Below are 25,035 nucleotides of genomic sequence, written 5' to 3' on the forward strand. Positions count from 1 at the left end.
GAAAAAGAAAAAGAAAAAGAAAAAGAAAAAGAAAAAGAAAAAGAAAAAGAAAAAGAAAAAGAAAAAGAAAAAGAAAAAGAAAAAGAAAAAGAAAAAGAAAAAGAAAAAGAAAAAGAAAAAGAAAAAGAAAAAGAAAAAGAAAAAGAAAAAGAAAAAGAAAAAGAAAAAGAAAAAGAAAAAGAAAAAGAAAAAGAAAAAGAAAAAGAAAAAGAAAAAGAAAAAGAAAAAGAAAAAGAAAAAGAAAAAGAAAAAGAAAAAGAAAAAGAAAAAGAAAAAGAAAAAGAAAAAGAAAAAGAAAAAGAAAAAGAAAAAGAAAAAGAAAAAGAAAAAGAAAAAGAAAAAGAAAAAGAAAAAGAAAAAGAAAAAGAAAAAGAAAAAGAAAAAGAAAAAGAAAAAGAAAAAGAAAAAGAAAAAGAAAAAGAAAAAGAAAAAGAAAAAGAAAAAGAAAAAGAAAAAGAAAAAGAAAAAGAAAAAGAAAAAGAAAAAGAAAAAGAAAAAGAAAAAGAAAAAGAAAAAGAAAAAGAAAAAGAAAAAGAAAAAGAAAAAGAAAAAGAAAAAGAAAAAGAAAAAGAAAAAGAAAAAGAAAAAGAAAAAGAAAAAGAAAAAGAAAAAGAAAAAGAAAAAGAAAAAGAAAAAGAAAAAGAAAAAGAAAAAGAAAAAGAAAAAGAAAAAGAAAAAGAAAAAGAAAAAGAAAAAGAAAAAGAAAAAGAAAAAGAAAAAGAAAAAGAAAAAGAAAAAGAAAAAGAAAAAGAAAAAGAAAAAGAAAAAGAAAAAGAAAAAGAAAAAGAAAAAGAAAAAGAAAAAGAAAAAGAAAAAGAAAAAGAAAAAGAAAAAGAAAAAGAAAAAGAAAAAGAAAAAGAAAAAGAAAAAGAAAAAGAAAAAGAAAAAGAAAAAGAAAAAGAAAAAGAAAAAGAAAAAGAAAAAGAAAAAGAAAAAGAAAAAGAAAAAGAAAAAGAAAAAGAAAAAGAAAAAGAAAAAGAAAAAGAAAAAGAAAAAGAAAAAGAAAAAGAAAAAGAAAAAGAAAAAGAAAAAGAAAAAGAAAAAGAAAAAGAAAAAGAAAAAGAAAAAGAAAAAGAAAAAGAAAAAGAAAAAGAAAAAGAAAAAGAAAAAGAAAAAGAAAAAGAAAAAGAAAAAGAAAAAGAAAAAGAAAAAGAAAAAGAAAAAGAAAAAGAAAAAGAAAAAGAAAAAGAAAAAGAAAAAGAAAAAGAAAAAGAAAAAGAAAAAGAAAAAGAAAAAGAAAAAGAAAAAGAAAAAGAAAAAGAAAAAGAAAAAGAAAAAGAAAAAGAAAAAGAAAAAGAAAAAGAAAAAGAAAAAGAAAAAGAAAAAGAAAAAGAAAAAGAAAAAGAAAAAGAAAAAGAAAAAGAAAAAGAAAAAGAAAAAGAAAAAGAAAAAGAAAAAGAAAAAGAAAAAGAAAAAGAAAAAGAAAAAGAAAAAGAAAAAGAAAAAGAAAAAGAAAAAGAAAAAGAAAAAGAAAAAGAAAAAGAAAAAGAAAAAGAAAAAGAAAAAGAAAAAGAAAAAGAAAAAGAAAAAGAAAAAGAAAAAGAAAAAGAAAAAGAAAAAGAAAAAGAAAAAGAAAAAGAAAAAGAAAAAGAAAAAGAAAAAGAAAAAGAAAAAGAAAAAGAAAAAGAAAAAGAAAAAGAAAAAGAAAAAGAAAAAGAAAAAGAAAAAGAAAAAGAAAAAGAAAAAGAAAAAGAAAAAGAAAAAGAAAAAGAAAAAGAAAAAGAAAAAGAAAAAGAAAAAGAAAAAGAAAAAGAAAAAGAAAAAGAAAAAGAAAAAGAAAAAGAAAAAGAAAAAGAAAAAGAAAAAGAAAAAGAAAAAGAAAAAGAAAAAGAAAAAGAAAAAGAAAAAGAAAAAGAAAAAGAAAAAGAAAAAGAAAAAGAAAAAGAAAAAGAAAAAGAAAAAGAAAAAGAAAAAGAAAAAGAAAAAGAAAAAGAAAAAGAAAAAGAAAAAGAAAAAGAAAAAGAAAAAGAAAAAGAAAAAGAAAAAGAAAAAGAAAAAGAAAAAGAAAAAGAAAAAGAAAAAGAAAAAGAAAAAGAAAAAGAAAAAGAAAAAGAAAAAGAAAAAGAAAAAGAAAAAGAAAAAGAAAAAGAAAAAGAAAAAGAAAAAGAAAAAGAAAAAGAAAAAGAAAAAGAAAAAGAAAAAGAAAAAGAAAAAGAAAAAGAAAAAGAAAAAGAAAAAGAAAAAGAAAAAGAAAAAGAAAAAGAAAAAGAAAAAGAAAAAGAAAAAGAAAAAGAAAAAGAAAAAGAAAAAGAAAAAGAAAAAGAAAAAGAAAAAGAAAAAGAAAAAGAAAAAGAAAAAGAAAAAGAAAAAGAAAAAGAAAAAGAAAAAGAAAAAGAAAAAGAAAAAGAAAAAGAAAAAGAAAAAGAAAAAGAAAAAGAAAAAGAAAAAGAAAAAGAAAAAGAAAAAGAAAAAGAAAAAGAAAAAGAAAAAGAAAAAGAAAAAGAAAAAGAAAAAGAAAAAGAAAAAGAAAAAGAAAAAGAAAAAGAAAAAGAAAAAGAAAAAGAAAAAGAAAAAGAAAAAGAAAAAGAAAAAGAAAAAGAAAAAGAAAAAGAAAAAGAAAAAGAAAAAGAAAAAGAAAAAGAAAAAGAAAAAGAAAAAGAAAAAGAAAAAGAAAAAGAAAAAGGTGGGTGGTGTGGTGCTTAAGGCGGATGTATACCACATGGCCGACTGTGCAGTTTGAGTCCTTGACTGGCAGCTTGGAAAACATGCCAGATAGGGGTGTGTGTGTGTGTGTGTGTGTGTGTGTGTGTCCCAAATCCCAAGAGAATGGAAAAAGGATGTGGGGGGAGTACCTTCTCACTTTTCCTTTCTCTTCCTTTAAGCACACATGCCCTAAGGCAATTTTTAAAAATTATTTAATTTTATTTATTCATTCACTTATTTTAATTTGACACGAGAAAAAGAGAGAGAGAGAGAGAGAGAAAGTGAGAAAGCAAGCCGCCAGGTATGGGATTTGAACCGTGGTCAGCTATGTGGGTGTGTCCAGCACCTTAACCACCACACCACCTGCTGGTCCCTTCCTAAGGCAATTTTTAAAAGAAAAAAGAAAAATGGGCCAGCAGATGGCATAGCAGTTACATTACTGGACTCCTACATGGCCGACCAGGGTTCCAGTCCTGTACCTGGTGGCTTGAAAACCATGCTGGGTATGTGTATGTGCATGCCCAAAATCCTAGGAGGAGAATGAAGGAGAAGGCATTTCCATGTGACCATCCCCCCTGGGGGGTGATTTCTCACTTTCCCTCTCACTGTCCCTCTCTCTCTTTCTCTAGGGAATGCACTTTCCCTAAGGCAAAAACCTCTTAAAAACAGAGAGAAAAACAGGTAACAATGCCTTCAATATCTTAATATTAATAGCTATCATCTGCTAAATGTTTATTATGTGCCTGGCACTGTCTAGGAACATATACGTATTAAGTAATTTGATTTTCACAATAATCGTAGTAAGTAGTATCATTATCCCCATTTTACAACTGAGAACACTGGCTGTGGCAAGCATATTAATTATGTCCATGTCCGGCTTTGCTCCTTCTTTCTAGAAGAGTCTCCACTATATTTCTATTCTCCATCCAAGGGCCATTTGCTTCAGAGGAGACCAGTCCAGCCCCAAATTTAATCTCAGAGGATAGCTCCTCACAGGGTTGGGAGAGGTGCCCTGCAGCTGTCCAGTGAGTGACTTAGGCAGAGTAGCAAGAGAGGAAGTCTGCTAAGGGGTTCCAGGAAGGTCTCCTTGCTTCTAAGGGGAAGCCCCAGGAAGAGATTTCCTCTCTAAGGTGCCAGATGGGAGGCCTATGTCCATCTTGCCCGCAGGGAAGGACTCCATTAGTGATAACAATTAAAACAAGAAAAAGAAAAAGAAAAAAGAAAAAGAAAAAGAAAAAGAAAAAGAAAAAGAAAAAGAAAAAGAAAAAGAAAAAGAAAAAGAAAAAGAAAAAGAAAAAGGAAAAAGAAAAAGAAAAAGAAAAACACTGGCATGCAGATATGACAAAGTGGGAGATACCTAAAGTCCTCCAGGTGACTGAGCCATGGAATGAACCAGCTCTGAAGTTCCTCTGCCTTTCTCTTCCTTGTTATGTTGATTCATATATTTCTTGCTAAATGATACAATGAATAAAACTGAGGCTCAAACCAGGCCTAAATTTGGAATATTATTTTTAATCCTACCAGTGCTCAGTGGGGTTATAAGTCAAAATTCCATTACCGTCCTGCATACTCTCTGTAATGGTAAATTATTTAAAACAAATATCCTACCAACATCTAACCCATAAAGGGAAAAAAACTGTTTCTCTAGTCATAGCACTCTAAGACCAAATGTGTGTTTTTTTCCCAACACCAAACCAATTCCCCAACTCTCTGGACACCAACTGGGTGTTCAATGATTCAATTCTGACACTAACTACCCAGGGTTAGCATGACCCTCCCAGCTGAGGCCTCAGTCACAAAAGTTGCGTCACTTCAGATGCCAAGTCTGGATCTCCTATACTTCTTTTTTTTTTTTTTTTTTTGGAGAGGTTTTTGCTATAGGGCGCGTGTGCTCCCCAGACAGAGAGAGACAGAGAGACAGAAAGCAAGAAATCACCCCCCAGGGGGGATGGCCATGCCGCAATCCCTTCTCCTCCATTCTCCTCTCAGGATCTTGGGCACGCACACACACGCGCCCGGCGTTGAGTTTTAAGCCACCGGGTCCAGGACGCGAACCGTGGTCAACTACATGTGAGTCCAGCTACATAGCCATTACGCTAACTGCTGGTCCCTGGATCTCCTGTACTTCTGACTGACTATAAATACAGGGTCCCCAAGAAACCCTTCTCAGGTTAAATAGTTTACTAGGTCACAGAACTGAGAAAATATTTACTTATTATTACTGGTTTATAATAAAGGGCATTATAAAGATTACAGATGAAAAGCCGAGTTATGAGGTACTGAGGGTGAGACCCAAGGGAGTCCAGAAAGGTGTCAAGGGCAGGAGCTTCTATTCCCAGGAACTGTGGTGCATTCCCCTGCTAGTGTGCAGATGTGTTCACCAACCTGGAATCTCTCCAAATAGTTTCGGGATTTTTATGGAGGCTTCATCACATAGCTGTGATCAATTATTAACTCAATTTCCAGCTCATCTCCCCTCATGGAGGATGGGGCTAGGTTGGGGCTGAATATTCCAAGCTCCTAATTATGGTTTGGTATTTCTGGTGACAGACCCCTCCTGAGGCTATCCAGCCCAAGAGTGACCTTACCAGAGCAAAGACACTCCCTCACTCAGAGTATTCATAAAGACGTGAGAGCTCTGCTTTGGGTACTCTAGTCATCTCTGTCATGTGGAAAAGGATTTTAGGAGTCTGTGTCAAAAAATGGAAGCAGAGCTCAGGACTGGGTGCAAGTAACAAAGAATCACCAGGATTCTTCAGAGACTCTTCAGGTTCTCCTCCATCATTCAATCAACTTAATACTATACAGAAACTGTTTGTGGACAAAATTAGAGAATACAAATCTACATGACAGGCCACTGGAGCACCTATTGATACAGGCCCAGAATATCAGCAAGATCTGGAGAGGGAGTTTTTTAAGCTGGAGCAAATGTATGGTAAGCAGACATGAACATGTTCCCAAACTTCAAGTATGAAAATCCCAAATTTGAAATCATTGAGAATCCTCCATCCTGAAGAAGTAACATTAATCCAGTAAATTTGTGATGAGTCTGTTGTACCACCTTCAAGTTTGAAAATCCCAAATTTGAAATCATCGAGAATCCTCCATCCTGAAGAAGTAACATTAATCCAATAATTTGTGATGAGTCCATTGTACCACTACAGAAGTATCAGAATAAGCATACATTTTGCAACTGTCATATGTTCTTTTAATTCTGATTCAAATAAATTATTTAGTGATATTGGGGTTAAAAAAAAAAACTGGAGCAATGATTAAACATATATTTCTTATTATGTCACACCTGCCGAGAGCACACCACCAAACAACCCTGACAAAGAGCCAGCCTGGGTACACCTGGGGCATGACTAGATCTTGTTAGAATCAATAAGACCCAAAAAGATGGAATTCTAACAAGACCATCAAAGCAGTGTATTTAAAAGATAAATCAAAATAATCTTAGAGTTTCTGCTGCTTGCACATAATCTGAACCTCTGGCATCTATTTTAAGAGTGGTTATTAATAATTGATGACAAGACCAAAAATAAAGGTTCCAAAGTGTTAACTATTGATATTTGTAATTGCCAGTGGGCACATGCACTTGAGGGCGCAAACACGAGAGAATCCCCCAATAGGATGTGGTCATGCTGTTTCTCCTCTCCATCAGAATTTTGGGTGTGTGCACATACACATGTACCTGCTGTTTTTCTAGCTGCCCTGGCCTGTATTCGAACTACAGTCATGTGGGATCCAGCTTCCGATACACAGTGCTTTACCCTGTGCTATGGGGCTGTCCTTCTATTTTTTTTATAGCAAAATGGGAAACAAAAATGGAATTTCCTAACTCCTATTGGAAGATCTCCCAACTACAAGCCTATGAGTAGACATAAATGGAATACTTTAAAATAGACAAAAAGGCTCTCTTTGCTTCTCACCTTAGGATCCTGAACGGGCATTCCAAGCTTGAGTTCCTTGTCAGTGTGCATATAATCCCAATATAGGAAAAGGAGAGAAAAAGAGGAGGGCCCAGGGTGAAAATATACCACACATAGGCCCAGTAGATAGCATAGTGGTTGAGGGTGCTAGACTCCCAAATGGCCGACCATGGTTCAGGTCCCAGACCTGGCAGCTTACTTTCTCACTTTCCCTCTCTCTCTCTGATTCTGTCCCTCTCTAGTCAAATTAACTAAGGAAGAAAAGTTAAAAAAAAATTTAAATAAAAAATAAAATAACACCACAGAGGGGTACAAATACCTGCCTCCATGGGAAGGCATACCTACCCACCAGTTGGAATTGAAAAACATTCTGCTAAATTCGACCCATGACCATGAAGTGGCCATCTCAAACCTGGTAAATAAAGCAGCAAGTTCAAAACAGGCCCTTTCACTTCTGGGCTGTGATAACACGAAGTCTTGATTTCCTTTTTAACATTATCTCACTGACAGTTCTGGAGAAGTGGTTCCTTTCTTTGTGTCTCAGTGCCAACACTGAGTTAACAGGCACCAAGAGTTACAGGCATACCAAAAGGAAGAACCTTAAAAATGCAGAGAAACTGCAGCAATATTAAAAGCAGAAAATCCTGCATGTGTGTTTTAAGGGTATTCTACATCACCTCATTATTGCTGATGTTTTCAGAAGACGACTAAGACACCAAGATGAGAGCAGAAGGGCTAGTTAGATCCATTACTTTCGACTAAGCTGCAAACTATGAAACCAGCAAAACACTGCCACTAAATTACATCCTCTAAAGAGAAGCCAGTGCCTCTAATGATCAGCCAATAACCCTTGAATGACAATGAATTCCCAACGCCCCCTGCCCAGACTAGAAAGCCTGCTCTTGAGCTGCAGGTCTTACCCAGTAGGGCCTTCAACAGTAGACAGACATTGAAACGAGAAACAAGAAACCCTTATATGGACCTAGCTCTGTCCTGAAAAAGTCACTTCCCCACAGTAGGCCTGAGTTTCCCTACCTACAAGATCAGAGGAGTTCATAAAAATACAAACGTCTCAAGACTCCCCCCAGGTACGTTTTTGAAACAGCAACAAGACCTTGCCCTGCTTAAACATTCAGAGCAAATGTTTGAGACATTTTAAGGGCACATGTAGGCTTTCAAAGAATGTGAGAATATTTGTACTTTAATTTTTTTTTTTTCTAATGAAGAGTTTGAGGTGGAGGAAGTGAACAAAGTTCATTCTTTCCCTTCTTTTTGCTCAATCCCCAAAGATAAAAAGAAATGGTCATTTCTAGCTCAAAGTTGAAACCATATCTGTGCAGTTCAAGATATTTAACTATATTTCTGTTGAAATGGACTTCCTCAGAATACACATTTGACTTTGTCAGATAAAGTTACCGCCAATAGGTATTGAAATGATCTTAACCAACTATACAATCAGCTCATCCAAAAACTAGTAAGAAGACTAGTAGAAGCAGAATTTGATGGTTACTTTGGAAAAGGAGGGACGGGAGCAGTCTTTAATGCCTTTAACAAGCCGAACACTACCTAAGAGTTCCTATTAACACATCTTTTTCAAATATGTGCAATTTATTTTCAAAGGTTCAAAGAATTAAGTGAAAACTAAGTAAAGGCAGGGAGGATCTCTTAGAGTTGTTTCAAACTAAAAGTTCTCTGTGAACAATATCTCAGTCTCATAGGAAAGCATCCAGATGTGAAAGTGCACAGGAGAACGAGACTAGAGAAAAAGGCAGCAATCCTATGTATTGTGGGGGCCCAGCAAATGGTTATCTATGGAGATGCATTGTCACAGTTCCTTATATGACCTCAAACCTTCTGAAAAGAACTTGACTTCCACAAAGAGCCAATTCAAATATATCTTGTCTCGCATTTAAATTAAACACAAGTTATCTTGTGGGACCCCTTCAAGACCAAAACCAATTGGGGAGTGGAAAAGCATTGACACTTAATCCACATAGAAACCAAAGTGAGATCACCAAAGTATCACCAAAGTATTTTCTGAAGCCAACATAGACTAAAACTAATCATTCTTTATATTTAAATTACTGCAATATAATCGTGAGGTTGCTTGCTTGCTTTCCTAATTAAAGGAACAATAATAATGAACTAGACTCTAAAAATTTCATACCATAGGAACACAATCATTTTCAAGCCTATGAGTTAACAAGACAGTATTTCCTGAGCATTTACTATGTACCCATAGGCATTGTCTTTCATTTCTACCGGTACAACAGAACTCTTTTTCAACTAGACTAAGGAAAGGTATATAATTTACCAAAGTTAAATTATTCACTTAAAAATAGGTTTGAAGGCCGTCCACCCTCTAACCCCTGCCTGCCATTATACCATTTCCCTCTGTAAATCCTGAACTTAGCATCTTTGGTTTCCCTATTAACTGTTCCCATTTTATTCAAGTGCAAATCTTTTTGTCTGAAGCCACCAGGGTCAAGCAATAGGATGGGTTTATCTGTACTGATTGATTTGCAATTACTGCCCTTTACCAAAAACTCTAGTTGTAGCTACAGTCAGCTGAGGTCTATCAGCTCAATGCTTGAACTCTGAGGTCCAATGTTTGATACTTCCTCCAATTAGTATCACTTTGCCCCAGGAAACTGCAACAGGTGCAAAAGGCTGTGCAGAGAGAAGGAAAATGACTTAAAAATGACCAATGCCTTAGAGCTGCTTTCATCAGGGGAAGTTGGCCAAGGTACCGAGGCCATCTCCTGTAGGAGACAGAGAACTCCAGGGTCTGCCTGACTAGGCTCCAGCTGCTTCCCTGGCCTGGCCTCTGCCCATCACGCCACCCTTTGTCTTTTTTTGCTAACTAGCACTCTTTGCTAGAGGTGCCCTTGAAAACTAAAATCAGAAAAGGCATACCACCTAAGGAGAAGGAAATGAACCGAAGAAGCTGTTATCAACACCATCCTTACCACTGTCACCATTATCACCTGCTTGATGCAAAATCTTCCATTATCTTATTTAACCTCTCCATTTCACAGTTGAGGACACTGAAATTCACCAAAAAATCAGATTAGACCAGTATTCGACTGATTCCAGGGCGCCAATTTGTAATAAATAGGTTGCAATGCTTCATAATATAGTGGTCCAACCTACACTGGAACTCAGAGTCTAAGAACCCAAGTTGCAGGAGGCTGAATGCCTAAATTCATAGCCCCTTCTACCCTACAGGTTCACTTTTACTACTTTCTCTCTAAAAGACAGTTAAGTTACTTAACATCTCAAAGCTTCTAAGTGACCTCAGGTGGTTGTTAAGAGCATTAGACAGAACATTAGATTCAGCACAGTGAGTGCACATATTAACTACTGAATAATATATAAAACACAAGTCTGTCTGCAAACTGAACAAAATCTGCACTTTTCATGGTGAAACTTGAAACAATTCTGTACAAGTCATCTAAATGCACTCCTCCTCAACATGTTACCCCACCATAACTTTGTTTTCTTCAAAAGCTTATAAAAACTCCAAACCTAATGGACTCTTACTGTGCTGATTCGCCTAAACCAAAGACTAGTTACCTGCCTTCACCATCGCCCAATCTTTTTTATTTTTCCCCAAGAGAGATTTTTGCTATAGGGTGTGTGAGCATCAGAGAGATAGAATGTGAGAAATTACCACCCAGGGGCAATGGCCAGGCAGCAATCCCCTCTCCTCCATTTTCCTCTTAGGATTTTGGGCAAGAATGCACATGCACTAGGCATGAGTTTTAAGCCACCAGTCCAGGACTCAAACCGCAGTCGTCTGTGTGGGAGTCCAGGGATATAAACAATATGCCATCTGCTGGTCCCCATCACTCCATCTTAAAGATACTTAACTAAGATTACTAGTTAGTAAGGGAAATCAGGTAACTCTTAGAAAACAGTTTCACTTTTGTACCTAAGTATCTGCATCTGTGCCGTGAGAAACTTTCACCATGCCTAATAAATGGAGAAAGAATGTGAAGACAGGTGTGGAAAACTAAAATAGTTTCATTAGAATTTGTTGTGACTGAATCGACTGCCTAAGGTGGCCATTTTGGGGAAACGATTAAGCGCATCCCGACATCATGCCAACATAGGAGGTTTAAGTAGTGAAATTATAGACATTTAATATTGCGGACTGCTACTTAGGAGAGCCCGGGAGCACATTTTGTGTTAGAGCACTCAGAGGCTACAAGGAATTCTTTGTTTCTCAACTAATAACAGGGGATGATTCCACAGTAGCGAGGTATGCCTTAGATGTTCTATGCTACACCCTTACCCTGGTGATTCTAGCAACAACCAAAGACCAAAGGAAGTCCAATGTTTGCCTGAGGGGCCTAAACTTTGCATTTGGGGAAAATGGGCAAATAGTCATTAACTTAGGGTATGGAGAGACTCTAAGTAATTGACCACATTTCAGGGCATTTACTTGTTCAAAGCATTTAACTCTGAAGCAGATACAAGGAAAAAGCATATGGACTTGAGGGGGGGGGTAAAAAATCCAGCAAACTGGCCTGAGGCTAAGTAGTTATTGCTGACATTAATCACTGACTTGAATATGCTTTGCAATTAAGATTTATAGTGAACTTGAGCAAACCCAGCACACAGAAATCTGGATGGAACAAAAGGAATATTGGGGACATTGACATTGTGAGTCTACAATTGTGAAATCTCTAAAAGAGATTTTTTTAAATGAGCTTTTCCAATCGGATGCTATTGTAAACATGTAACTCACATGCACTTATTTCAAGAATTCACATGTAAGATAAGATGCAGCTGACATCTGTTAAGGACAAATATTCTTGCAGCAAACAGCAATGCTCTTGCACCTTGGAGGTGATCGTTCTGAGGAGCACGTCCAAGAGAAGAAACTGCAGGTACCGACGACAAGATGCGTATGGAACAGAGCCTTACCATGCAGGCTGAGGCCACCGCTGCCCCAAAGCGTGGTGACTAAATAACTCCTCCTTTCATGGTTGCCTTGGTAAAACCACAGACCTTATAGTTGAAAGAGGTCTTAGAGTTCTCCTAACTCTACCGGAACTATGAATTCCCCGCTCAGTATTCTCTGTAAGTTAATGATGCAAAATTTATTTGGGTAAATAAGACCCAATATTAATTGAGAATGATTTGTGAATGGGGGGGGGAGGGACTAGGAAGGCAATCAATTCCTTCTTTCCATTGCCTCCAACTTTGTATTATGCATTGGTCCCCAAACATGCTTATTTCTCAGTTTGATCACTGCTTTCTTCCTCATTCAGGTATCCGGTACAGTAGTCCGATCCAACCCACAACTTCTGGTAGAAGAATGTACTGTGGGCTATGCAGGGGCTGTAATAAGCCATCACCCATTTAGAATACTCTTCTTTCTAGAAATCTATGCTGTGAAAAATCAGAAAGTGCTTACATGACTTCCATGAATGCAGCAAACCCAATTTAGCCACTGGTAACTACTTTATTCCTAAGAGTCCGATATGAGTGGTTGTTTATCCCAAATATAAATTGGTTTTATTTCTTGCAATCCACCTCCCCTCCCAGGCCCTTTGGAGTCCAATTCATTTGGTGAAAGTCTCAATAATTTTGACTAAATGGCTACACTGATTAAAGTTGCTGAAAGCTGTAAAATATGAAATATTAATTTTAAGTACAAACCATTGTGCATTTTCAAAGAATCTGCTTTGGGGAATTACAGTGCCTTTTTTTCCCATTTGTTTACTCATATACTTTACATATTTTTCCTTTGTCCTTTTAACTTATATTATCTTTGAAGATAGCAATGTAAAGCAAAGATAAGCTTCAGTCTAGACACCCCTCCCAGCTGATCTGAAATCTGGAATTAGTAGAATTCCAGTAAAGTGCTTATAATTCTTGTCTGCTAAGTTTTTACAAGGATCCCCTGAGATCAGCTAGCACATTCACTTCTAGAATACCACACTTGGGACAAGCAGATGGCATAATGGTTACATTGCTGGGCACCCACATAATCAACCACAGTTCAAGTCCCCGACCCAGTGACTGAAACTCACACTGGAACATGCATGTGTGCCCAAGATCCAGAGAGGAGAATGGAGGAGAAGGGATTGCAGAGTGACCATCCCCCTGGGGGGTGATTTCTCACTTTCTGTTTATCTGTCCATCGCAACACTCCCTATAGCAAAAATCTATAAAAAGAGAGACAGAGACAGAGAGAATAGAATAGAATACTACATTTACAGTAAACTTTGACTTTTTTTTCTCTTCCCCACAAAGTGGATGTGTAGTATGGTATTTATTGGGGTGATAGTGGGTGGGTAGAGGTGAGGACTAGAGGTTAATTAAATCACCAAAATATGATTTATAGAGTCTTTTGCCTTCTGGTTCAGTTATTCCTTCTAAATACCACCACAGGAGGCAAAAAGCACCTTGAAGAATTTAAAATAACCTCCATTTGGGAAGAATGTGAATTTCACACAAACAGAAATCCTAGTTCTCATTGTTATTGTCCAAATGCCTAGAAGAATGTCTCCTAGCACAAAGGTCTTCAGTATGTTGAAATAAGCATTATAAAAACACTATGCACGGATTTCAAAGGTTTTGCTCCAAAATGAACTCATACTTTAAATCCATTTTCTCATGAAGTTTCTGAAGTCCCCTAATTGTAGGTATTCAAAAACTATTTGTTGAATAAATGAAGTAACATGGATAGTCAAAAAGAAATGTTATCACTATGACTTCCTCAATATCTTTATGTTGGGCATGAAATGTTGATTATTTATTTTTTTTTTTTAATTTGCTAGTGGGCACATGCGCTCACCAGAGAGAAAGAGAAAAGAGGAAAAGTGAGAAAGCATGGCCCATGGAGGATGGCCACACCATAATCCTTTCTCCTTTCTCTTCAGATTTCGGCCATTGGCGCACATGTGCCTGGCATGTTTTTCAAAGCCAACGTGTTCAGGACTCAAATCAGGCAGTCAGCCATGTGAGATCCAGCCACCTCAACCACCACACCACAAATTAACTTTTTAAAGTTAATTTGACCATACAAAGATAAAATCAGCTTATCCTTTAGAGCTTGAGGAGAAAGATACATGTGATATAAATTTTTTTTTTTATCTTAAGCACAGCACAGAGCTTGAGGAGAAAGATACATGTGATATAATTTTTTTTTTGTCTTAAGCACAGAATGATTTCATATTACATTACAAAATGCCTGCTGTCTGGTTATCCATCAGCAGCATTAGAACAGTAAAGATCAGACTTTCTGAACGGCATTGTTCAGTTAACAACTTGAAGTGGAATCAGAACTGCTAACTGGAAGACTCCCTCTGCAACAGAGCATTAAATACTGTATTCCCATTTAGTTTTTCAACAAACAAATAAAAAGCAGGGGGAAATTAACTCCAATGACCACCCAAAATGATGCTGGCATTTGGGGGTCAGAAGCCTCTGGTTTTGCAGGTAGATGGCAGGCAATTCAGAAGACCATATACAAACTTGAGAACTTAGTTTTCTCATATGGAATAAGAATTTGTCTGTCTTTCAGGTATTTTTTTATGAAGTTGGACAGAAACTGTAAAAGTGCTATCAGCTGCCAGGCACGTAACAGGCTCTGTACATATTAATCAGTGAATCTCTTCTGTTTTTTCCTACTCAAAACGGAGTTACCTTCATGGAATTAGTAACCAAAAAATGGGTTTCCTGTAACTGGTTAATTTTTAAACCTAAGTATGTGCTAACTATTCACACAGAGCTCAGACATGTGAAGGGACTGAAAACTTTCTCCACTGTGAATAAAGGCCAAAGTCCAAATTTCCTGTTGGAGGAATAACTAAGAAAAGCATCTCTTTTTCATCAAAGGCAGGCTCATGGCAAGGAAATTTTCACAGAAATCAGCTATTTTTGTTAGCCAAATCATCGCAAAAGGTCTGTTTCATCATTTCTTTCCAAAAAGTGAAAAATATAATGACCCATTAGGAGACATAAAAAATTCTCCACATATTCTCCAAAAGGGCCATTGGCACAACTGTAACCTCCGCTCGTCCTCATCACACTGCAGTCCCACTGAGGCACGTCCAGCTCTTACAATGAGGATTTCCCAGCACAGAATGAGGTCTCTACCTGACATATGTCATTGAAATCTCAGAAGTCCAAACGTTAAAACGTTTCCCTTTACTCTGCAGACTACTTTCAATCAGCTCTCGTTGCTGTTGGAAGGATAATAACACCTAATCCAACGTGGCACTATTATGCAATAGTCAGCACATGTCTATAGTCTACACGCTTTATATCCATAATCTCATTTTATCTTCACAAGTTCTGTTATTAACATCCCATTTTGCTGATAAACAAACTGAGGGTCAGAGAGGTTAAGTAACAGGGAGGAAGTCACACAGCTAGTAAGCACAAGAACTGTTTCAATTTTGGGATTTCTTTGACTTCTGAAATCAAGCTTTGACTACTCTCATTTACCACAGCTAACATACGCCTTTCCTATCATTCATGGAAAATGTATTCTTTCCGATATTTCATCAAATCTGAAACATACCAACTCCATTGCTATCTAAATGCAAACTAACCATTCTCCATTTTGATCAAGTTAAAAAAATATATATATATATATTCTTTCCTTAAGACTGAAGATAATGTCAGGGCCACCAGGTGACATGGTAGTTAAGAGCGCTGGACTACATGGCCGACTGCAGTTCTGGTCCGGGACTTGGTAGCTTGCTTTCTACTTTCCCTGTCTCTCTCACTCTATCCCTCTCTGGTCAAATTAAAATAAATAGATAGATAGATAGATAGATAGATAGATAGATAGATAGATAGATAGATAGATAGATAGATAGATAGATAGATAGATAGATAGATAGATAGATAGATAGATAGATAGATAGATAGATAGATAGATAGATAGATAGATAGATAGATAGATAGATAGATAGATAGATAGATAGATAGATAAAGTTAAATAAAATAATTATTTTTAAAGAATTATTTATCTAATTTTAGTATCATTATTATTATTTTCTTAATTTGCTACAGGGCACATGCACTTGCCAGAGAGGGGAAGTGAGCAAGCAGGCCACCAGGTCCAGGACTCACACTGCAGTTGGTCCTGTGAGAGTCCAATGCCTAAACCACCACACCACTAAAATAATTCTTTTTTTTTTTTTAAAGACTACAGATAATGTCTACCACTAATTTTGTTGATATAATCTGTTCTTCTTCCTCTTTTTCATTTTTCAACCTAACAAGTTCACTTTGTCCCTTAAATAAAGTGCTCTACTGTTACTGGGAAACCAATTTTCTCTCAAGACTTTACTGCAATATTATTAAGAAACTGGCTACTTAAACAGCAGGTAATCTTTTATTTCATGCATAATTACCATGCACTATATTTTGAATTGATCCTAATGGCCCTAAGTACATTTTAAACAAACCCTCAACCTGCCCAAATGAAAAACATTTTGCTTCCTCTGTTGCACTTGTGTGGCGATGATAATTAACACATCTTGGGAAATTCGAGCTACATCTGATTAAATCATAACACACCATAAAGGTCTTTACAAATAATCCTTTGAAGAATCCAGCTGAGAAAATCATGAAAAGAAGAATTATGAGAAAGGAAGCTCATTATAGTTTTGCGCCTAGCACTTAAAGGTGACCCTGACAAGGTGAGTAGTTTGAATTCAGTTAAGTTTCCCAGAATGCACCTGAACATCTGAGCAAGGAGGCTTGCCTACATGACCAACCTTTCACTCTCACTCCATATTTCCGTTCAGTTCCCAGTTCCTGAATTATGTCTTTGTTTTGGCCAATGGCCAAGGAAGAAATGCCTTTTCTTCAGAGTATAAAGTTATTAAGAAGCAGGCATTAATTAAAAACAAAAACATTATTTCAGGAAAGGTGACATCTTTGGACTTCCATGCTTAAAATTTCAGCATGATCAATTTGGAAGAATATGTTTAAAATGGTAATATCAGGACCAGCAGCTGGCGTAATAACTATGTTGCTGGACTCCCATGTAGTCAAGTGTAATTTGAGTCCTGGACCCGGTGGCTTAACTCACACCGGGTGTGTGCATATGCATGCCCAGGATTCTGAAAGGAGAATGGAGGAGAAGGGATTGTGGCGTGGCCATCCCCCCTGGGGGTTGATTTCTTGTTTTCTGTCTCTCTGTCTGTCTCTTTCTGGTGAGCGCATATGCCCTATAGCAAAAATCTCTCCATAAAAAAATAATAAAATAAATGGAAATATCATAAAATCTCGATAGGAGCTAAACAAACCAAATCTTAAAATAAAATAAAATAAAATAAAATTCAAGAATTAAACCCAACTTGTTGCTCTAGGTGCCAAAAGTTATATGAGATGAGCACTTTTATAACTAGCACAACCATCCCATTCAATAAGAGAACATCAGTTTGACTACTGCTCTTGCTAATAAGATGACCTTTGCACTGGTCATCAAGTGTACACCTACTCATAGATTCTGATACTTAATCTTCACAACAGAGCTGAGAGTTACTATTAACTTAAAAAGAGGAAACTGAGATGGGCTGCTTTGCCCAAGATCACCAAGGGACCATAAGAACAAAGTAGCCTATATGTAGGATGAAGAACTGTAGAGACCTCACGTACAACATGAGAACTTGCATTCTATATATTTGCGAAGAGTAGATTTTAGCTGTTCTTACCACAAAAAAATTTTAAAAAAAGGTAACTATGGGAAATAGTGGCTACATTAACTTGCTTTATTATAGGAGCCAATGTACTGACCATAAGTATCTCATAACCATCATGCTATATACCTTAGATATAAACGATAAAGTTTATTTTTTAAGAAATGAGGTCATAAGAATCATGGCTGAAGTTCAAACGGAGGCCCACCTCACTCCAAAGCTCATGTTCTAATTTAATGCCCCTATTCTATCTTATTTAGAGTAATAAATTCTGGATTATAATTGTATACAGCTCAGTTGAATAATCTGAAGATACAGCGTCACTGTTATATTGAGCACAAAAGTCACTCGGTAATATTGTGTTGAGTGAGAGAACAAGTAATTCTCGGGAATGTATCTCTTTATGATGTCCAAAACGATTAAGCAAAATATGTCCTATACTATTGCAGTAAAGAAAAGAAGGAAAACATAAAAAGCAGGCCAAGTCCATAATCATGTGCCATTTTTACTGGGATAATAAGACTTTTAGAGATGAAAAAAAGTAGGAGCAAAACAAACCAGCCACATTTATTAGCAAAGGCCTGGTGTAGGGGCCAAGAGTTCCAGGAGAAATCCTGTTATTTGGAATCCAAAGGAGGTGTAAAGAGCACTTGGCCTCACCCTGTTACTGCTCCCACATCCCCCATCTAAGAAGATTCTTTCACACTATCATAAGAGAAATAGTAAATAATAAACAAGTAAATTATACTCATGAACTAAATCATTCTTAACTGAACTGAAAGTTTTCCAGAATAATTTTTTCCACTCTCTTCCACCTTTTGTTTCTAGGGAATTGTATAGCCCAAAATTGTATAGCCCTTCGGGTGTTTAGCTTACAAACTAACAAAATCAACCCACTGTGAGACCCTCTATATTACACAGAGTGAAGAGTTTCCCTCTAAGATATACACTTTCATCCCACAGATGCAAATTCCCCTAGTTTTGAGGCCACTGTGAAACTCTGGCTTACGCTTTATGGAGCCATTCTGAGAAATCCACAAAAATCCTGCATAAATTAGGCAAGTTTTTCTGTCCCTTCCCCTCATGTTGTGACAGATCTGGTGTGTGTGTGTGTGTGTGTGCGTACATGTGTGTTTCTGCATGAGTAAGAGAGAGGAAAAAAGACATGGAAACCTTTTTCCTGAGCTTATTGAATCTTTCTGCCTCCTACAGAGAACTCTGAAGAAATGCATTGCTTTTTTTCAACATTCAAATTAGTGTGAATCAGAATGGTCGTTCTCCCAGGGCTCATCTTTTATGCAGAGTGCAAGGTCATTGACAGGACTGAAATGGATCCAAGTTGCCTTGACTGGCTGAGTTTAAAAGGCTAAAGGAAACAAACTATAGAGTGAAGGAAGGAGACCTGGTTCTGGTCTCTGCTCTACTGCAAATAAGCCAGGAGACTTTCAAGAAGTCACTAAAACCCTCTAAACCACAGTTTCCTTTTGTATAAAATAAGGAGATAAACTAGATGCTCTTTAGGCAAAACTCACAAACTGGTCACCTACAGGCAGAACTGTTTAGCTGTCCCTTACCCCAAGACCTTTTTCTGTGTTGCAGCATGATAACAGGGCTCGCAAACTGTTGTGCACAAGAGAAAATCCCAGAGAACCTACATCCAGAGCCCAACCCCAAGAATGTCTGACCTGAGGGGTCAGAGATAGAGCCCAGGCATCTGCATTTTCAATCAAGGCCCTCAAATGATTGCAAGGTACTTACTTGGTCCATGAACCTTACTTTGAAAAATGTGGTTTAGTTGCAATTCTTGGAGATTTGGGTAGTCACATCATGAATTAGCAAACATAAACTTGACTGGGATGAATCTTAAGCCTACTTTAAACAAATGGAGAACATGCACTAGAGAAAGTACATGTAGTGGATTGTGCGTGGAGAGCAAGGGTTCTGAGTCTAGCACTTTCTGCTACTAGCAAGTACTGTGATCCTGGGTAACCTCAGTTTTTCTACTTGAAAATATAAAGACAATAGGGGCCATCTTGGAGGGTGATTCTTGGGAGAATGAAGAAATCACAGGGGATGGCCTTGCACGACCTGGTACAACAAATGTTCTCATGCCCTGTTATGTCCTGGCCCCATTCCCTACAGAGGCTCTGAACGGGGTTGGCCTGCTGAGAAGCACAGGGCCATCAGGTGTCCATCTGGCTCACTCCTCGGGTCCTCACCTGTACAAACTTGTTCTCAAATCCCCAAAAGAGCAATGTGATCTTTATTTTACCTGTTTGGAAAGGGAGTGGCCTACAACCATCTGCATTCATTTCAAACCAGACCGCTTCATTTCCTGCATAAAACTCTGAAGAAAAATGCATCTATTACAACCCTCCCACAAAACTCCTCCATCTCCCTTGCCCCCAAAGCCTGATGACCTGGTGCACATTCCTGAGGCGTAAATTATATGACAAGCTTTGGCCAAGTCATAAACTACAGCAGGGCCTAATCTCACAAAATAATTATTGATGTATGTCCCCTGATCAAATCACTCCATGGCACTCACTTCTAGGAATAAAGGAACATGGAAAAGGGAAGGAAAAAAGAGGCAATTTTGAGGATAAACTAGAGAAGCAGTCTGTTTATGGTGAAAGGACACTAATCTTTGAGTTTTAAATATTGATGAAAATTGAATCCCAAGTTTATAAACTCTTCATAAGTACTAATAATTAAACTGCAATGAAGTAAAGAAACCATTCATATTAATACTGATGATGGAGAATTAGTGCAAACAAAGGTCAGAATCCCTCCTCTCAAAAATAATAAATAATGTATTATTTATTAAATGTATGAATTGTGGTCCTATAAGTTACAGAGCCTTGATAATCATCTGAGTTGGACTCTTTTTACAAACAGTAGCCCTTTTCTTGATTTTTTTTCCCCAAAGGTACATTCTTGAGGTCTATGCCATGTGTTCAGGATCACCAAGAAGAACATTTTTGACTTATGACAACTCAAACCAAAAAAAAAAAAAAGAAAGAAATGGAGTTGAACACCAGAAGAGGCCCTTGGACTTCTAGAGAGTAGTTGAAGAATCCACTGTGCAGCATAACAACTTCTACAGCTCTGTCCATGTGTTTTTCAAAATAATGAATAAATTCAAGAAATATTCACTATTTTCTATATAAAAAAGCAAATTTGTGGCAAGGGTGTTGGGTACTGAAAAGGTCAACTCCCAGATGACAATATAGAAAAACACTCATTCTCAGATGGTGTAAAGAAGTAAAGAGGTATCAGGAAAGCAAGTTCATACACTCAGTGACTTTTTTTTTTTTTTTTTTGGAGAGGTTTTTGCTATAGGGCGCATGCGCTCACCAGACAGACAGAGAGAGACAAAGAGACAAAAAAGCGAGAAATCACCCCCCAGAGGGAATGGCCCCGCTGCAATCCCTTCTCCTCCATTCTCCTCTTGGGATCTTGGGCACGCACACACAGGTGCCTGGTGTGAGTTTAAGCCACTAGGTCCGGGACACGAACTGTGGTCGACTACATGGGAGTCCAGTGACATAGTCATTACGCTAACTGCTGGTCCCTACACTCAGTGACTTTTTATCCAGGGAAAAAAATTATACACTCTCCTACAACAAATGCAGGTACACGTATTATGGTGGCAAACATAAAATCTAATGCTAGTAGCTTTTCTTCAATAGTTTTGATATGTTTCATTAGAAACCAAAGAAATGCTCAGAAATCCAAGGATGCATTTGTCTTGATCTTGCTATAAAATGAATGATAGTTTTCAGACACAAAGTGCGTGGTGGTCCTAGAACCACTGTAACATATTTGATTTTGTGAGGAATTAAATGCTGGCAATTCTGCAAGCATATGTGCAATCTCCTCTCTGGACACCCCTCCTTGATTTGATGTAGGCATCCTCACAGACAATAATGGCAGTACATGACACAAGATAAAAGGACAGGAGATGGAAACGACAGTGAATCCCTCCTTCCCAAAGCACTGCCACTGGAAATCTTCTGAGTTCACAGGGCATCGGTTCATACTGTACTGTTCTAGCCAACCCCATATGGGAATGTGTGTGAATAATCACGTGAAAACTCTTACAACCCTTAGGGCTTCATCTCTAAAAATGTTAATGGCTATTTGCAGATTAACTGTTTTTTATGCTAGTTTAATATGAGGCTTTTTTTTTTTAAAAAAAAGGTCTATAAGTACATTTAAAAAAAAATACTGGAGTCAGCAGGTGGTGTGGTGGTTAAGGCACTGGACTCCCACGTGGTTCAAGTCTCAAACCTGACAACTTGCTTTCTCACTTTCCCTCTTTTTCTGTCTCCCTCTTTCTGTGTCTCTCTGTCTCCCTCTGGTAAGTACATGTGTCCTATAGCAAATTTTTATAATAATAATAATAATAATAATAAATAAAATTAAATAATTCTTTAAAAATACTAGCAAAAACTGGTTTTAGAACCTAATTACTCAACTGTACTAAGCATATGTGAGTTTTGTTTAAATCAAATTAGGGAAAAATAGCTCACACGAACTACTAGAATGGTGGAAACAAATAGGTGACTCAACAGAACTTTAAGTATCTTTTGACTGGTGTAGACCAGTGCCAACTGATTAGTCCCTCATCAGTCAAATCTTTATCTAAGGTGAGAAGTTCATCATTGTCCCATCCGCTCCAACTGGATCCTAAAATTACTCCCATCTCCAGAAATAACTAAGGTTGATTAATTAAATACATGGGAAATTACAGATAAGATCTACCTTGACAGTAGAAATTTGGGGTTTATTTGTGTTTACAAGTCAGAGTGGAAGATGAACTACAAAGAGGTCAGCTCAAAGCACACAGCCAGAGGCAAACCTTTAACTGATAGTTGTCTGAGCTGAGCCAGCTTCCTTAATGCCAGTTCCACTTCCTGCCTTGCCAAGCCCTTTGCCCTGCTCTAGTAGCCTCCCCTGTCCTTCCCCATCTGTGCCATGGCTTCGCATATTTGCTTTTCTTTCAGATACCCTTCAAAGAGTTGTACCATGCATATGGACCCAGTGTGAATTTTAAGCTGCCAGGTCCAGGACTTGAACTGCGGTCAACTATGTGAGAGTTCAACAACATAACCATTATGCTGTCTGCTGGTCCCTCGCATACGCTTCTTAAGGGGAGATAAAAGAATTTGATATCATAGTAAGCTTTTGGGGATGGATTTTTCATGGATTGAGAAATAGTTCTAATATGGGCCTGGATCCTTTTTTTGCTTAAATTACTTAATCTGAAGTAAACTATTTCTCAAAATTACCAGTTATTCTAAATACTAATCCAGATTTTTGTTTTGTTTTAAAATTCTAGTCCAATTCCTTAGCTGATAATACTACTCGTTAATCTTCTTTCTCTTCCAGAATTTAGATTACTGTTGAAAAAAATCATATGTGGGCCCAGGGTCAACATTGTCAGTGTCTTTCTTATAAAAATCACTACTGAATCGACACCAAACTACAGATGGTAAGTTTGTCAAATTCTATAAGGTACAAGTGAAAAATAAGTAGATTAACTTTTCAAATTTATTTGAGGAACAAGCATTTAGGAAGCACTGAATTAAGCCATCACTCTGTTCAGTATGGTAAAATACAGTCATTATTTGCAAGAAGTTTACAGTTCGGTAAAGGGGGCTGGAAAGGAAACACTGTTTGCAATGTCCTTTAAATATTGGCCTGAGTGTTTGAGCTAATGTCCTTAGATATTGGCCTACATGTGTGAAGGTAAGACAGGGTTGGGTGGGAGAGCTGAGTGAGGGACAACGGAGCTAGATTAGAAACTCAAAAAAGGCTTCCTAGAGGAATGCATTTTGAAAGAAGAGAAAAAAAATTAAATGTGTGCAGGTATAAAGTGGAGACAAGGACATCGAACTCTCGGCAAAGGGACGAAATAGCACATTTAAAGGAATGGAGGCCTGAAATGGTGTTCTCCATCTCGTACTCAATTTAGGGATGAAACACTTTCTTTATCCCATTGATGCCATTATTGCTGTATACATTTCTGGAGTGATTTTCAGAGCTAATTTCCAAACCACACCAGAAAATCACTCTTGATATTTTATAGCTTTGACCCAAATGGTTTCCCCAGCTGGATTCTCATCAGATTTGTCTCTTAAACACTTTTAGCTCATTCCAAAGAAATTCAATCTTTCTTCAGAAGGTTTAAGACTTACCACTATTGAGAACAGTCAAAAGTGTGTGTATGCCCCAGAACTCAGAAATCAATTCCAAAAGGCCAGTTGTGTGTAAAAAGCACTTATCATTGGAATAAGTCTATAACCTCCTAACGGAGGTTCCGTTTCTTAAAGACTTGGCTTTCAACCAAGCTTCTATTTTAGAGATTTTATGTCAAAATTGGATCATTTTATGTAGCAGGGGTTGGGGGAAGGAGATGGTGGGGAGAGGGTGGGTGTCCTAACCAAGGCCAAGTGCTATCTAAGGAAAGTACATTCTTAACAACATTAGAACCAGTCCTGGATTTGGTTGAACTGTTGCATAAATCCTGGAGACAATGACCTCTGAAAAACAGCCATGAAAAACAAAATCTCATTTATAGCTATATAGCACACAAAAATAAGTGTTTGGGTTCAGCATGGTGGTGTATGTGGTAGGGCGCTGGTGCATGACACTGGAGCCACAGGAGATGCCCGGGTTCGCATTCCAAGTCAATATGAATACAGTGGGTACACCCATGGGCACACCTGTGATCCTGGCTGGCAAGAGTTTGGGGGTGCTCACCCCCACCCCCACCCCCATGTGTCATAGGACAACCCTTTGAAGGATCTGTCTTTTCCTCTCATATAAAATGAATGGTCATGACAAAATAAAAAAGAAAGAATGTTTCCATCAAAAGATATGTACAAGAATGTTCATAGAAGCTTTATTCATGAATACCAACTGGAGACAACCAAAGTGCTTATCACAGCCGAATGGGTAAACATACCACAGCATGTTCATACCCACCAGCACCCTCAGCAAGAGCAAGAGAAGAACCACAGATAAACACAGCCTCCCGAGTGAACTTCACGGACAGAATGCTGTTACACAGAAGAGTACATACAGCATGGCTCCGTGTGTTTAAAATCTAAAAAACACGCAAAAGAAATTATGGACTAAAAGAAGGCACAAAGGTGTCACAGGTGAGCTGGAAATGTTCTCTCTCTTGACCCTGGTGGTAAAGACATGGGTGGATACCTCCACAACACTTTACAAAGTTGTACATTTAAGAGTTGGTACTTTATGTAACTTTATACTTTAAGAAAATTTTGAGTAAATGTAAATTTGTGCAGAAAGTACATTTTGATCTGAAATGAGAGATTTAATCCTAAAATTTTGTAGCAGAAGCAGAGGGGCTACAAGAGAAGAGGCGATCAATGAGCAATCCTGGAGGGTTTAGCGAGAGAGTGAAAAGGGCTCCATTAAATTAGCTGAGTAGCTGCACGGAAACCAATGCTGTCAGGGTTTTGGAATCCCAGATCTGACCCCTGAAGAGAATGTCCCTGGATGCTGAAGTTCCAGTGCTCACACTACAGGATACAGTGAGTACAATCTTTGTGACCCCTCACTCAGGGAACTAGTTGCTATATAGTACATTAAAGCTTATGAGAACTCTTAATCCTGAGATTTTTCTTTTTTTTTTTTTTTTTTTTTTTTTTAACAGTGGTTTGGAGTCAGACTTAAAAAATTATCCCGTTGTTCTTTTAATCTAGAGAAGGCTCCTTTTATTTCATGCTACTGGCTGAGACGGGTAATGG

General features: G+C 37.2%; 1 protein-coding gene across 1 annotated transcript in view; it reads right to left on the minus strand.

The window, feature by feature from the left end:
- EXT1 (exostosin glycosyltransferase 1) overlaps positions 1-25,035 on the minus strand; it is a gene marked incomplete at its 5' end in the record, with an annotated part of 346,475 nt that overhangs the window by 172,273 nt on the left and 149,167 nt on the right.

Source organism: Tupaia chinensis, unplaced genomic scaffold, assembly GCF_000334495.1.
Source record: "Tupaia chinensis unplaced genomic scaffold, TupChi_1.0 Scaffold000017_1, whole genome shotgun sequence".
In the NCBI taxonomy this organism is placed as follows: domain Eukaryota; kingdom Metazoa; phylum Chordata; class Mammalia; order Scandentia; family Tupaiidae; genus Tupaia; species Tupaia belangeri.